Here is a 15,300-nt window from a genome sequence, read left to right as displayed (position 1 = left end):
TGCATGTAAGACACTACATAAAGAAGAAAAGGTCCTTCAGAGAACTATGCCAACTACAAAGTCGTTAAAATTTGAGAGATTTTTTATGTATTAGATAAGTAGGAATATCATAGAGTTCACAATTTTGTTTCTTAGGAAAGCTCGTATCACCATACAAACTGTTGATATTGGTGTAAGGACCCTTATTAAACCTATAAAAAAGCAAATCATGAAGAGGTAACCGTACGATATCACTAAGATTAGGTAATCTTCATCGAGTAAAAGTTAAATTGCTTTTTCAAATTAATATCCGTTTATTTAACTTGTTTTCCAGCCACTTTGGTTTCTGATAAGAAATTAGCTGCAAAAGGAACTTCAAGTTTCAAAAAAAAACTCAAGGAAAGCACGCCTGAAGACGTTTGATTAACGATGACACATTTCAGGGCGCAGACAGGCATCGATGAATAAAACATACCCGTAACACACAGTAACAAAATCAATCCGCGAAATGAAATAGAAGCTAAAACCATCATCATAAAATCCGCAATTCCACTGTCCCGTTTCCCTGTAACGTTACATGTATTGAAACGCAATTGAAACAATGTCTCATCGGCAAAGTACCGATGAAAAAAAATCCCCAACACCCTACGTTTCCTTCTCATCTCTAATTGAAAATTAGACCCAGGCCCATCCATTTCCCAATCGGTTGCAGAACGGCTAACGGCAATCAGAAAAGGCTCCACAGTGGAAATCGTTCGAAGTGATTCACCCTTCAGCTGCACCAGCTGTCATTTAACTTTTGCCACAAATGGGCGTCGAACACTATTTTCTTTCCGCGCCCGCGCACAGTCATTTTAACCGTGTCTGTCTGTTAATTCAATAATGCAGCAAGCTCCCCATCCCTGTAGAGAGTGTGTGTGTGTGTCTGTGTCCGTACCGTTAATTTAACGATGCCCCGAAGGTTCGATCAGTACCACGGCATTCGTGTGCGTCGTCATAAAATCACAGCAACAACCCGTCCGTTCTTCGCTCAACCATCGACTGCATGCGATTTCACTCCGCCCGGCTGCTTGCAACAATGTAGCTATCAGCACTGTTTTGCTGCAGCTTAAATAAATTACATCAAAATTTTAGATCAAAACTACCGCAACCGCCACACGACCAACCAGCTGCCAGCGTCGGTCGTTTATGGGCACGAAATCGTAAGTGGTTGTCCACTTGTCGTCCGGTGCCACTGTCCGCTCGGTGGCCAGCGCACCGAGGAGCCGCACTTTTGAATTGCTGATTCGGTCATGAATTTACTTCCAATCCGTACATTCTTCATATTCCCTCTGTCTGACGTTGTGATTCACAACCGAAACAGCAGCGGCACTGGTGGTGGTAGTGGTTGGGAAAAGGGCTTCAGAACCGAAACAACCAACACCAGCCGGGAGCCACGCAAGAAAGACAACTGTGTGTACACCCCATCAACCGATTGGTGTGCTATTTGTAATTTAAATTTCCGCACGACGACCTCTTTTACAACATTGTGTCAAAGTTGGGTACGCTTAGAGGGTGCTTTTTTGTGAGCAATTCGTTACTAGCGAAACAGTTCCACAGGACACGCGGAAAGGATATCAGAGGGCATGAGTGTGCGATGGTGCCAACTGAGTACTGGATTGAGGGATTCAATAAATCATACAATGTAATAACTGGATACTAACAAAAAGGGTCATTGATGTACGTATTTACGATGGGTACAAGCTTATATGTTTGGGTACAATGTATATGCCAATGGACGAACGCACTAGTAGGTAGTTGATAATGATTGTTAAATAATTGTGCAAAATTGTATTCTCTTGGGTATTCCAGCATTTATAGCTAAAATTGCTTTTGGATGGTTGTTTGGATCGGGAAAATTTAAAAGGGAATTTAATTTCAATTACTACGCATAAAATGACAACCACAAAAATCAGTTGTTTCCGAAAGATCAAACACATCAAAAAGATTAATGCATTTAAAAATTAATCAAATAGAGCCAGATTTGTCCGATATCAAATTTGTTGAGATCCTTATAAATTATGTTATTCCACATACATCTGTAGAGCCTAGCGAAAAACCTTTCGTTTCGAGTTCCAGCTCGATACTTCATTATGATCCTCTTTTCCCGCATTCGAAAATATTCTCAATGAAAAGAGAAACTATTTTTTTTAATCGTTCGAATCAGATCATTATTCACTTTCCTGCAATTGGTTGAATTTGGTAGAAAAATCCAAGTATGCATTTCGTATGTTTGTACGTGTCAAATGTCAAGAAATGTCAATGTCACCTTGGTGTTCAGCAATGTTAATAGATAGTGTCAACGAAGAACAATTAATTGTATAAAATAATGTTTAAAATAATCGTTAAAAAGACCTTTTTTACAAAATAGACATAATTCTTCCACGTGAATTACAAAAAAAATCTTCGAAACAGTGAAACAAACATCTGAAAATACTGTTTAAGCATCACAAAGCCAGTGTTGTTTTATTTGGCTAAAATGATAAAATTAAAGATTATTGGGGCCCTTCACGATTCCAGTCAGTTTATTGTATGGAGTTTGACAGTTGGAGGCTGAAATCATGTAAACACTCCATACAAAACCACACAGTCTAGATTATTCTAGCCACAAAGCTAGAATTAGATTCGAGTACCTGCTCGAAAACACGGGTTTGTTTACATTTATCCCAAGGTGGATTAAAGAGATAAGAGAAGAGAATATAGAATCAAAGTGTATGTAGTCCAGATGGTCTCATATCATTTTTTAAACCAATTTTGAACATCACTTTTTGATTTTTGCTCAAACAAGCTTTTTTGAGGCTTGACGAAGACTCAAAACACTCTTAAAATCTTCATTCAGAAGCAGAAGCGATAAAAATCAGCCTTCTAAATTCATATACCTTGGGATAAGCCCACCTGTATCTTATACTCACTTAGATGCTGCTCGAAAACTGCTATACAATGCAAACAGCTGACAGGCTGAAATTTTAACCTAAAAACAACGGAAAGGGCCCCATTAATAGCTTGCGGATGATACATCAAACGATAACAAAAAAGTCAGTTATCATAAATAATCGAGCTGATTCTAAAAATTAAAACAAATTATAAAGATAGCCATTAATATACATCAATGGTTTGCCAGTCACCTACTGTTGTGGAGAATTAGAATGCATTTTTCAGTGCAAATTCACTCCAACAGTATAAACAAACATTATATACGATACATCGTCGACAAAGTAATATCAATAACGCCTTATTCGCTTGATGGGAATTCAAACACGGAGTTGTGTGAAGACAGTTTTTGTTTTTTTTTTGTGGTAGAAATAATGCAACAAGCATCCAAACCCGCCCCGCCACCTCGCCATCATAATTGATGATGAACGATTTTAACAATCATATGCAAACACAATTCAGACACAGTTGCAGCAAACCGGCAGCAGCCGCCATGCAGCAACCCGCATCACTGTCGTTAAAATAACTGACCACTGAACCGCAACAGGGTGCCGGCGAAACCCACATCGCCCACCAACCACCGGGGTTCGTTTCCGCCAGAAGAAATCAAATCATCTCAATGTCAACAGTTTAAGCTGCTTAACCTTCCATGAAATGTAGCGACCATTACGTAAATAAACACTGCCTTTTGCACCGGCGTCCAGTGTCTGCGCCGCTCGCAAAAGGGAAATTCTTGTCCACATCCTCTTGTCCGCCGCTCTCCGGACAGGGTGAATTTTGCACCACATTCCTCCTCACCGGCAGCAGACAATTGGTTTTCCTCCGTGGGTGAGAAATTTTCTCACAGCTCATCACCAGCAGCAGCCATGCGACCGCTTGCCCTGCCCTTAGGCACTCTGCGAGTGTTAAATCGATGGGAAAAGAGCTATTCGCTCTAGCGTGCTGTTTTATTTTTTTGTGTGTGTGCTACTTTATTTGCTCCTATCACACGATGTGTTCCTCTTCGGAGCGGAGTAGTGGAGGCTTCCACATTCGATAATCGGGCAGCCGTTTCCCGGGGGCTCCCATTTAAGGGGTTATTCTTTTCTTTTTTGTTTTGGGTTATGTTTTGCAACTTGCAACTGCAACTTGGTAGCAACCGTGTAGCAGCAGCAGCAGCAGAAAGCTAACCTGACCTGATCTTTTATGCGACTTTAATTATAGAACGATTAGCTGCTTACTATTGGCGCTTCATTCTCTCGTTGCCACCATTGTGTAATGATGCACTTCACGTACACCGGTGTTTTCATGCGTGGAGTGTGGTTGAACTGATTATGGAGGTCGTTACGATGTTTTTTTTTAGTCCACGTGTCGCTTTTCCATCTCAGAAGATAAAATGTTTATGAAACAAATTAATTGAGTCTCAAATATTGTCTGTCAAATAAAATCAAATATTTAAAATTTTACTGTAAAAGAAATAATACTAAATAATGAATAATTTGAATAATAAAAATAAAAGAATTATGTCTTAACTTTATGACATAATTATTTTATTTATTTTGTCTCTATAGGTTACGATCCTAAATTTACTAAATCCTCATACAGTCATACAACGATTGATCTCCTAAATTAAACTGCAGACTCTAACACCAAAAGGTCATTATTTTGGTTGAAAAAAAAAATCTCAATCGAAATTAATGTACATTTTTCATTAACTCGAACAACGCTCATAAATCCATTCCATTACGAGCCGAAATCACTTTCCTTATCAAAACAGCTCCTCCAAACAGCTTCCAATAGATCGATGGGTTTTGCGATAGGAAACTTTCCACCGGATGAAAAGTGTGACAAGAACGACCTAAATAGAGAGCTCACTCCCACCAATCAATCCAATAAAGTGTGATTAAGAAACTGAAACTCATCTTCGCGTAAAATATATTCTTTATATCGAGAAGGACCGATGAGGATGAATTCATCGCACATTCATAGCAAACAAACCAAAAAACCCCGTACCAAAAAGGTAATGTTGGAAGTGTGCAAGTGGAAACTTATCTGCTCTCAATCAGAGGGGACTAGAAAAGACAAAATAAATTACACTTTGAACGATTTTCCACCACCACCATCACATCAAATCATCAGCAGTTAATCCCCGTTGAAAGTGAACAATCGCTCCAAACTGCAACACAAACGGCCTACTCCAGCGCTCCAACTCCAACTCAACTACTCAAGTTATCGTGGCGAGTTGCGGAAAATCGGTCGCAATTTCTACAGCAGAAAGGAGGAGAAAAAATGAACTGACCAGAAAAGGAAAAAAAAAACAAAACACAGAACAGATCCTTTCGGAGAAGGAGGCAGTTTGTGAATTAACTTGTTTCTTCCTAGCTATGGCTCCTCCGTGGTTTCGATGGCCTTTCTAGCAACGAGCCCCTTCATCAACGCGGAACGAAGAAAGTGAAGATGATTTAAATTTTAATCAAATTTCGTATTTTTTTCCCCGGAAGCACGTTGTGTTTCTTTTTCCAAGAGGTATTCCTATCTTTTCGCTGAGTTTTTTTTTTACTTTCTTTCCTCTACCTACTCAGTTAGCACCTTCACTTCATGCAACGATTTCGGTAAACGATCTGAAATCCATTTTTACAACACCAGGCAGGCAAAACAAGGATGAAATGGAAGCTCAGCGTGACCGTGGCAGTGCGGTACGAAGATTTCCCAGTAGAATGCTGGCGGAAGAAGCTGGGCTGTAAGAGAAATTGCAAAAATGGCTGAACCTATTCGTGAATTTCGCCCCAACCATAGAGCGCACTTCTTTGTTGCTCTAGGATGGTTTATGACACGTGTTTGTACTTGTTCCTTGTGTTTGTTTTTCCTGGCTCTGGAAATGAAGGCTTCCCTTTGTTTGGTGGATGGATTTCTCGCCACAGTCTCGGTGGTTTAATCCTGGCTAAAGCTAAATCATAATTTTCATTATGCCTGCTCAAAATGGTTTTGTGGCAATTGGACTATTTGGATCGCCTCTCTTGGGGGAAAGCTAGCGGACCAAGTAAACCAGTGTCACCCAGCACATCACCCCTAAAAGTGTTAGCAAATATTATTACACAAACGAGACTTAATGAAGATACGCTGAAGAAAAACACTGTCTACCGCCCTACAAGAAGGTGCCAAGCCTGCCCATCCCAGAGAACTCAACTTAAAGGACAAGCTCATCGAGCGTCATCCACAGCAGGGGAAAACGAAACAAGAGGCATAAGAACAAAGCACCGGAAAAACAAAGTTTATCCATCCCTCCCATCACCATCTCAGTTCATCATCCCGTAATCGTTTCATGGCGCTGCGAGTTCTGTCCAGTGCAGCAGAGGCCACTTCCCTCCTTCCGACGCGAAAGTTAATCTGACCAATTCCCCAGGAAGCTATAATTTGATTAAAACGTTTCGTAAATCCAAACGCGTCGGCGGAGGGACTTGCCCGCAAGCATCGGGGCAGATGCGAAGACGTTTCAACCGTGGTCATTCCGGTGCGCCTTGCGCGAGGAACGCGGGGTTTGGTAGTAGCTTCTGGGATATTTGCAGCATTTCCAATTCCGTTTACGGCAGCGACGGTTTAGGTGTGGTTTTGGTATTTACCTCGAAGCATGTAATGTTTGAGAGATGTGATGAAATTGGACTTTATGCAAACAGGTTTTGGCAGGAAGGGAGAACGATTCTTTTTGAAAGGAAAGCATTAGAAATTAAGTCCACAATCATGAGTAATGTGCGTGCACTGAATAAAGTTTTTTGTAGATTTCCAGTATCTTACCTTTAAGATAATATTTTGCTTAACTTAAGTTGACTACGAATACAAAAAACCCCGAGACAAATCGTCGTGTAAAGTTATTTTTGTAATTTGTAATTCCCGTAATTATGGGACTCTACTCATATTGATTTAGCTCTAGTCTCGTCGACTCCAACTCCGTATAACTCCAGCTCAGAACGACTACGACTTCGGACGATTCCGACTTCGGACGACTGCGACTACGACTCCGGGCGATTCCGAACGACTCCGGATAATGTTTGTCGGGCCTGCCTTTCAGAGTCGGATCGGAATTGACTCCAGGTTGTGACCAATTGCAACCATCGCTACTTGGAATATCTAACTACCAAACGTGAATCGTTGCCCATTAGGATTGCATATCAGAACTTTACCCAATACTGATCATCAGTGCTGTTCAACACCGTCTGAAGTAAAACATACTCCCTGCTAGTAAGAAAAACAATGATTCAATCAATATTCTCCAGAATCAAACCAACTTACGGTTGTAAAATCCTTTTATTAACTAGATGTCAAACTTTATTCAAACCCTTTCTTCCTTTTTCTGAAACTTTATTCAAATCTTTTCGCTTGCATTGATATAAATGTGAAGAAGCATTAATAAAGAATGTAATTAAATAAATATAAAAACAAAAAAAATCAATATTCTCAAGAAACAACTGGACACAGGACCTTCAAGTATTGTTATTTAATGCTATAGTTGACTACGTCCTAATATATGGGCATTATTTGAAGGTCATGCAATGATAATTGATCAAAAAGGAACTTGAAGCAAATGTCCTAGTGTAAAAGATATTTTATAGTTCACCTTCATCATTTCACCTTAAAGTGATATTTACAATGTCCAATCGAATTCATAAAGCATCGTAAAGACCTGTCATTCGATAGCTCCCTCTGATAACCCTGACGGAACAAAAAGCACGCCCAAGGTTACCTTTCTTCATTCGACTACACGAAAACAAAATCCGTTGCAAAAATCAAACAAAAGAAAGCTAAACCTTTGCCACGCTCCATCGATACAGCAGAATTTGACGATTTTCCGACCCGGATCGGCGAGTGAAATTTAATCCACCATGACAGTCCGGTGCGTGCACACACCGCGCAAGAATGGAACAATCGAGCTGGTGTGCCCCCAGCAAGATCAAACTTTCACTTGCTGCAAAATGCACTCGTCACCCTAATGTTAATGCGCAGGTTGATGAAGGATCACTTTGGGCTCCGATCGAAATCCATGTCAGCGTCTTTGAAATCGAAATTGTAAATTGTAAGCAGCAGGTAGCGCACACCACGGGCCCAGCAACCTGTGCCCGTCGAACGAAACAATCAATTCGCATATGATCGATCGCCACCGTTTGCACTTGTACCCTTCGAGAAAAGGGAGAATCGAAAAGGCTGCTTTTTGTGCGATCTTGCTACGTTAAAGAAAACCGAGAAACACTGCACCTCTTGCACCTCAGCAACGGTAAAAAGGGATTTCGGAGGTTCGGGAGCTTATCGGTAGCATCCGATCGAGGTTAAAAATCTTCCTCGTTGGGTTGCCAAAAAATAAATAAAACAGAACAGAAGGAAATAAAAAAGGGACATCATTGGGAAGGATTCAATGCCAGCAATTATGAGGAGAAGAAAAGGAGCGAAGGCAAGAAAACATAAATTAAAGTTGTTTCGAACCATGCTCATTCTTTTCCAATCCCGAAAAATGGTAGAATAGGTGAAACGGAAAGGTAACCTGAAGTAAAAAAAAAGGAACCACCATCATTCCCCCGGAGGAGCCACAAAACGATGGCACAGGTGTGAACAGGGACCTTTCTGAAACGACCTGTGAAGAGAGCTTCCTTTCTTTTCCACTATATTGTGATTTTTTTCCTCTCTGCTTTTAATTTCCTCTATACGGGGGCCATTGATTTGTGTTCTTGTTTTCTCATTCACACATACGAATTCAGAGGGACGACGAATATGCTTTAAAAAATATACCCACTACACTATGGTACAACAAGAAAAGGAAAACAACAGTACAAGAAGGCACGAAGAATCCGTTTGAAGCCATTTCAATACCCCCGGGGATGACGCTCAACACAAGGCGAATGGGCTTTTGGGCTTCCATCATAATCCGTAAAAGATTTGATTTGATTTTTTTTTCGTTTCGTCCTTCTTTTTGTCTCCCCTTAATGTCTCCCTTCTATTCGCCCCTTTTGAGAGGCAAAGGCAAAGGCGATCACGGCTCAAAACATCTTCAGGGACCCCTGAGATGCTCTTATTAAAGCAAGGACGAGCGCACGAAAAACAAGTGACACAGGGTCGGTAGCGTGACATAGCGTGAAGGATTGTTTCCATTTCATTGGATTCCCATCCCATCCCACGGGCAGCACGGGGGTACGGAACGCATACGGCACACAATGCAATGCGAGCCACGTTTTGATGCCTTTTTCTCCATCCAAATCCAACCTCCTTTGTTGCTACAACGGCCATCCATCCCGTTGTTCCAATGGCGACGAGAGGTTAGAGAGGACGCTTTATTCCGAGAAATAAATTTTCTCACATCACACTTACATTTTCGTACGGAACAAACAAAAAACACGGATTGTCAGTTCTGCAACAGGAGATACATGAGCCGTAAGCGTTAGACAAACGGGATTTCGCTCGTGAGCTCACAGATCTTTGAATGCCTCTGCGTTGAGCGGGTGTCTTCGAATTCCCGTGGAAGATGCTACGGTGTCTCGCTCCAGGGAAGGACAGTGGAGAGCAGAGGTAGCTTTTGTAAGGTTGATTTCATATTATTACTATAGCATTTTACTTCCCATGCTGGTGCCGGTGTGTCCTCCCCGGTGGGGGATTTCTTCTCGGTTGCGAATTTTGTCCTAAGAATGAGGGTGTGTATTGTACTGTATTTCCGAACCATAAAAGCCGTAGGAGAATGGCAATGGACAATGTTTTTAACTGGAGCAGAACGAAGAGCACTGTTTGTTCTGCAGCTCTACAAAGTCCTGCAATGGCTTAAGATGCTTTTCACAATGTGGATATTATATTGTGTTTCTCACCTTCGTCTTGGTCGCGTTGGATTTACAGCCGAGTATCCGGGACCAGAAGGTCGAAATAGAAGAATCTTCTAGTAATAGTATGAGATTATTACTCAGATTTTATGTTTGGAGATCATAAATATCTGGCTAATTCTGAATCTTGACATAATCAATTCTGCTTTTTTCATTAAGAAAATATTTTTGAGCAATTTAAAAGAACTGCGTTTGAAATAAACTAAGAAGTTTGCCACTTGAGACATAATACCTCGAATTTTAGATTGATTTCTACGTCAATTGAGACTAACAACGATATTCAAAATCTTTTATGTATTTTACAGATAATCCAATACCACCCTGTGTAGGCGTATCAATTACAGGGCCAGAGCTCCGATGCCATACCAAAAAACACTTGAAGGATTATACCGAATAACCAATTACGTCTAGACATTCCCAGAGATGTTCGGCAACACCAATAAGTTGATCATTTTCCAGGATATTCAAAACAATAAACCCTAAGCTATGCCATTCTAATGAGAAGATGCTATTATTAAGTCAATAAACTGAATGCTCAATGTTTATTTTTAATAACGATTCTTCCGAAAAACGATTCCAATAAATAAATGCACTTTTTTGGAGAAGTAACAACACAGTATATTCAAGAACCTTCATTCAATATTAAATAAAACTCATAACTCATTTTTAAAACAACAAAATATCAACTAGGCGATCTTATAGCAATCTTTGATATGATCTTGCACTATCCTCTTGGCCACATCATCGGCTCCTCAACATTACATTTGAAGATTTTCTTCAACATTTCGATAAAAACTTCGAAAACTTATAAGGTAGCTATAATAGCCAGCATGACATATGGATATAAGTTCTACGCTGGCTAACACGCATCAACTTATAGTGTTTGGAGTGGGTAAATAGTATCCCTCGCGATGTTGTGTGACTCTTAATGTGCGCTGTATATTTAAAGATTTAGATAATTTGTATGTACAAAGTCCGTCAGAAAATGGCTTATCTAGGCTAATCCGATATAGTACAAATATCGTTTGTTGATAAAAATTTAAGATAACTTAATAAATAGTAAGCTTTGATAGTTCCCAGTGAACTTATAATGAAAAATGTAATCAGGTTTAAAAATTCTTAAGGGATCATTCTTAATTTGAGTAATTTGAAAGAGCGTTTAAAGAAACAATGTGTTACATCGTAAGAACCGAAGAACTTGTTCCTGTCAGCCACAAAAAGTAAGAAAAAATACACACGAGATCAACGTACCGCATGGCAGGGGGAAGGGCAAAGAAAGGATTAGGCATGCACCGTTTCGTTATACTTATCATCATGTAATCGGTTGGAAAACACTTTGGTTTGTTTACGCTTCGGGACGGCAAACAAGTGTTACACCGATACGGGAGACTACTAGCACTCTCGAGTGTCGTCCACATGATGATTACACACCAACCACCACCCCCACCAAACACACATAGACACACACGGTACGGTGTTCGAGCATCTCGAGTGCACCAGTGGACAACTTCCTTGGCCGCATCGAGGGAAAACTGATAAGCTTCAGCTGGCTCCTCCACCACGCGGCGAGAACATTATCCGGGGTAGATAGGTAGGTCAGGTTTTACCCCTTCCAGGGACCCTTTCCACTGCCAAGAGAAGGACTATTATGCAACAAGCAGGGACGGTAGGTAGGTAGGAAGGTAGATTTGTTTAATGCAACCAACGACCAGCAATGGGCTGATAGCGCAACGGGGTAACGCCACTCGAGACAGTTCGCTCGACAAAACAATCGTCGCGCTTAAATGGGAAGCAAACAGCAACAGGAGACAATGGATTTGCCCCGGCCGAGCAATAATATTTGCCCTTTTAAAACCGGGGCGAATCGTGTTCAACTCTCGTGGAACAGGTTTATCGGACCAGGGGAAACCGCTTCGTTTGGAGTTGAATGTGTTTACAGTGGCTTTAAACGTGCATAAAACCAGGAAGTAGAAAGTGGTTAACATGATAACGTCTTCCAATAAGCAGGGTTGAATTTGTCAAACAGATGTTGCAAAATTTCTTAATACATCAATAATTGTTGCACTGCGGAAGCTTGTGAGCCTAATTCAACAACTGAGGAACTGACATGCCTTTTTAAAAAAGAAATACATCATCTACACGGTAGATATCACGCTGTCGAAAGCTTAATTACAGCCTAGTCCCCTCGCTAGATGATTGATTCGTTGATTGATTGATGCAACCGGCCATCTTTAGTCGACCTTTAGCCAAACAATTAGATAGTAATTATCGTAAAACGAGCTATCGTTCTGATCCCGACTAGCCAGACCCTTACCCGTGGCGAAAGAAAAGGTACATTTTTGGGACTCTATTTGTCTACCAGTTTCGATTCCCTCACTCAACAAACATTAAACCCCTTACGAGTTGTTTGTTCCGATCGATCATCATATCGATCAGGTGTAATCTGGTTGAATTATGCGATAGGAACGAAGGGAACAGGTAAGTAGGTACGGTACATACGTCGACGGGTATAGGACTGATTTGTTCGATCGATTTGACACCACTCGAACCCTCAGCCAATGAGCAGCAGCACCAGTTGCCATTAGTTTGACATCGAGCTTGTTTTGGATAAAGAAGGTCGTAACGGCGCAGGGAAAAAAACTTACCTGTGCTTCCTGTTGAGCAAGGTGATTAGGCAAGCAGGTAGTTCACCTTCAAACAACACCGTAAACACTTGAACGAAAGAAGCAAAAAAAAAACAGATTGATTAAAAACTGTCATACTCTTGTAGACACAATAAGCAGAGTCTTATCGTCAACGATCATTGCTTTCTTCCCACCTTCCCGAGGAAAAGTAACGTGTCGATGATAGAAACTCGTAGGAGAAACAACATTGTACCATTGCGCGATAATAAAGATGCATCTAATCAGCTCCGTAAACAAGCCTGCATGGCTCCATCAAAAGCACACACACACACCCGCACAGTTAGTGGACAGGATTGATAAGATTCTAGGGCGACAACAAGCCACCTCAAACTGGAACAATCTGGACAAGGCCGTTAGGAGCCTTTGGCTGGATTGCAAAACAAGTCCACACCGGTTCGTTTGACGGATGACAGGTGTCGTGAGGCAGGAAGAGAGGGCGAAATTTTACACCCAGCTGATAACAAAAACCATACTGTGGCGTCCTCCACCTACAAAGAGATGTTTTATAAAGATAGAAATAGCTTTTTCTGCTGGAAATTACATTCTACTTACAGATCTGACAGCTCTCGACACCTTCCTTCCAGTGCGATATCACCAGCAAACTAAGACGGTCTGCTTCCATCGCTAACAAGCCCTCCGTCGAAATCGTCCTAGGAAGAAGAGAGTAGAAATAAAAGTATAATTAACTGCCCGATTTCAATCTGATTACGGTTTTACGCTGCGCACGAAATAAATCACGCGTTTGATTTATTTACAATCTTCCAACGCGGCAGTAAAAGGAAACCTCAAACAAAAACCACAGAGCTACGCCACTGCGCCCGTACAGAGATGTGGCAAAAGCGAGGCCTACTACTGCTACTACTGCTGCGCTGCTTTATGTGTTGGAAAATGGTCCTTAACAGGCACCGAAGCTGTCAAATCTTGCCACTGCTGTGTGTATTTTTTTTTCGTTTTTAGCCTCCTACCCTGCAGGAGAGTTTCCAACAACCGCATTTTCTTATCTTGCACACTTCACTGGAACCGAAACGACGGCAATGTCGCCCTACTCCGTCTTGTAATGTGCTAATACACACATCAAAGCAAAGGCTCGGCAAAAAACAGGGAAGAACGCACTAGGACGCCCTGTGCGTTCTTTCCCTGTTAGGTACCAACGGGCGAATCAATACATTCTATCCCTCTGCCAAACGCTGGTTTTGTTTCGGGGACGGGAAATAAACACTTACTTCTCCGTAAGGACGAGATTGTGAAGTCCTCTCTTTGGGAGTGTGTGTATCCTGCGGTTTTATTCTTTGTGGTCTAGCACCAGTATACTGCTCTGGAGCAGTTTGCCGCCTACTGCGCGAACCATCAAGCTCTCTGATATCATCTTCACCCTGGCGAACGCGCTACGCTCCAACACCCGAAACGCTTTGATCCACTTCCAGCGTCTACCGTTCTTCCATTCCTTCCTCATCGATGGGCTTTTGATTCCATTTTTTGCAAGGCGCTCCCGATTTTTTGCCATCATCCCGATAAGAAAGCAATAGATCAAGTTTTAAACAGGAACGTGTACACACTACTGTTCAGCCTGTTCGCCGGATTGATCGATAAGCACTGAACGACCTCAGCAAGCCCCACGCCTCTTCGCCCATCCACACGGCCACCCTTCCATCGATCGTTTGCTTTTAATCAAACCGAAAAATTTCGAACCAACTTCAGCGCAGTCAGAAAACTCTGACATCAACCACTCTGCCAAGGAAGGACTTTTTAACTTCTTCTTTCTTCGGTGGTTTTCGCACGCTCTTCGATGCTCGACCGAGCGACTCGCCGCGAGCCAGCGATTTTGGCGGAGGTATTTTTAGCCCCGGGATTCTTTTTCTTTTGTTACAATTACTAGCTTGACGTGCATCCCACAGGATAAGGGTCTTTGCAATGTCTTGTGCTTGCGACGGCAAAGGTTTTTGGCCGTCATGTTGATTTATTAGGATTTTAATTGAAATTTGGGCCAAGCAAATTCCTCGGTCGGGTGGGATGAAGGTGGAATTCTGTGGGAGATTTTTACTCCTGCGGTAAGGTTGGAACCTCGTTGGAAAGAAAGTTTTGGCTCACCTGGTGCACTGTTTGCTGGTAGAGTGATATAAAATAAAAAGCAAAAAGCAAAACCCTCAGGCTTATTAGTTCTAAAAATGATCGTACATACTTCAAGGTACGCAAGTTGGTTAAAAACACAATTGTAGTTTATGCCCATAAATCGATCACTTCCAATACAATGTTTACAGTGGATGAACAAGACGAAAAACGAAAGAAGATATTTTTAATGATAGGAATTTCTAATCGATGATTGAAATATGTCTGATCATTGGTTAAGATCACGATAAAACATTTTTAAGATACTGGAATTCATGACATTGGTCAACCGTAGGTAATAAACAATAAAGGCAATAGACCTTTACGCGTTTGAAGTGTTATGAATAATTGAAAGAAGTTTTCAGAGAATATTCTTGTGTCATGATATTGGAATTACATCTACACATCAAATTCCAGGCAGTAACCTGAGGCGATAAAGTCTCCCGGGAAATTATCAACAACTGTTAAAAGATGCCCATTTTCACATTCGCTTCATTGCTTTCTCTTCCTGTAGGAATACTTCCTGTAGGACAAATTTCCCATCCCAATGTTCCTGTAATCTGTATTCTAAGTCCCCCGGTTCAAGGTAAATAAAAACCGCTCCACAATGTGTAGTGAAGTGGAACCAACATCAACACACGGAAAAAACCCCCCGGGAACAAAGAATTAAGTCTTTTGCGGCATTCCCTGTCCAATGCTCAGTGCGGACTACGCCAAACCAGTGGAAAAAT

General features: G+C 41.4%; 1 long non-coding RNA gene across 2 annotated transcripts in view; it reads right to left on the bottom strand.

The window, feature by feature from the left end:
- LOC133393785 (uncharacterized) overlaps positions 1-15,300 on the bottom strand; it is a 344,205-nt gene that overhangs the window by 134,116 nt on the left and 194,789 nt on the right. Inside the window, exons 4-6 of one of the 2 annotated variants that reach the window (XR_009766388.1) lie at positions 13,016-13,113; positions 12,598-12,951; positions 12,425-12,491 (exon numbers count right to left, since the gene is read on the bottom strand). This is a non-coding gene — a long non-coding RNA (uncharacterized LOC133393785). The remainder of the gene's footprint in view (positions 1-12,424; positions 12,492-12,597; positions 12,952-13,015; positions 13,114-15,300) is intronic. The other variant, XR_009766387.1, reaches the window with a different exon arrangement.

This window comes from Anopheles gambiae, chromosome 3 (genome assembly GCF_943734735.2).
Source record: "Anopheles gambiae chromosome 3, idAnoGambNW_F1_1, whole genome shotgun sequence".
Taxonomy (NCBI): Eukaryota; Metazoa; Arthropoda; class Insecta; order Diptera; family Culicidae; genus Anopheles; species Anopheles gambiae.
Note: the sequence above shows the minus strand (reverse complement) of the source record. Positions and strands in the feature narration are given on the sequence as shown.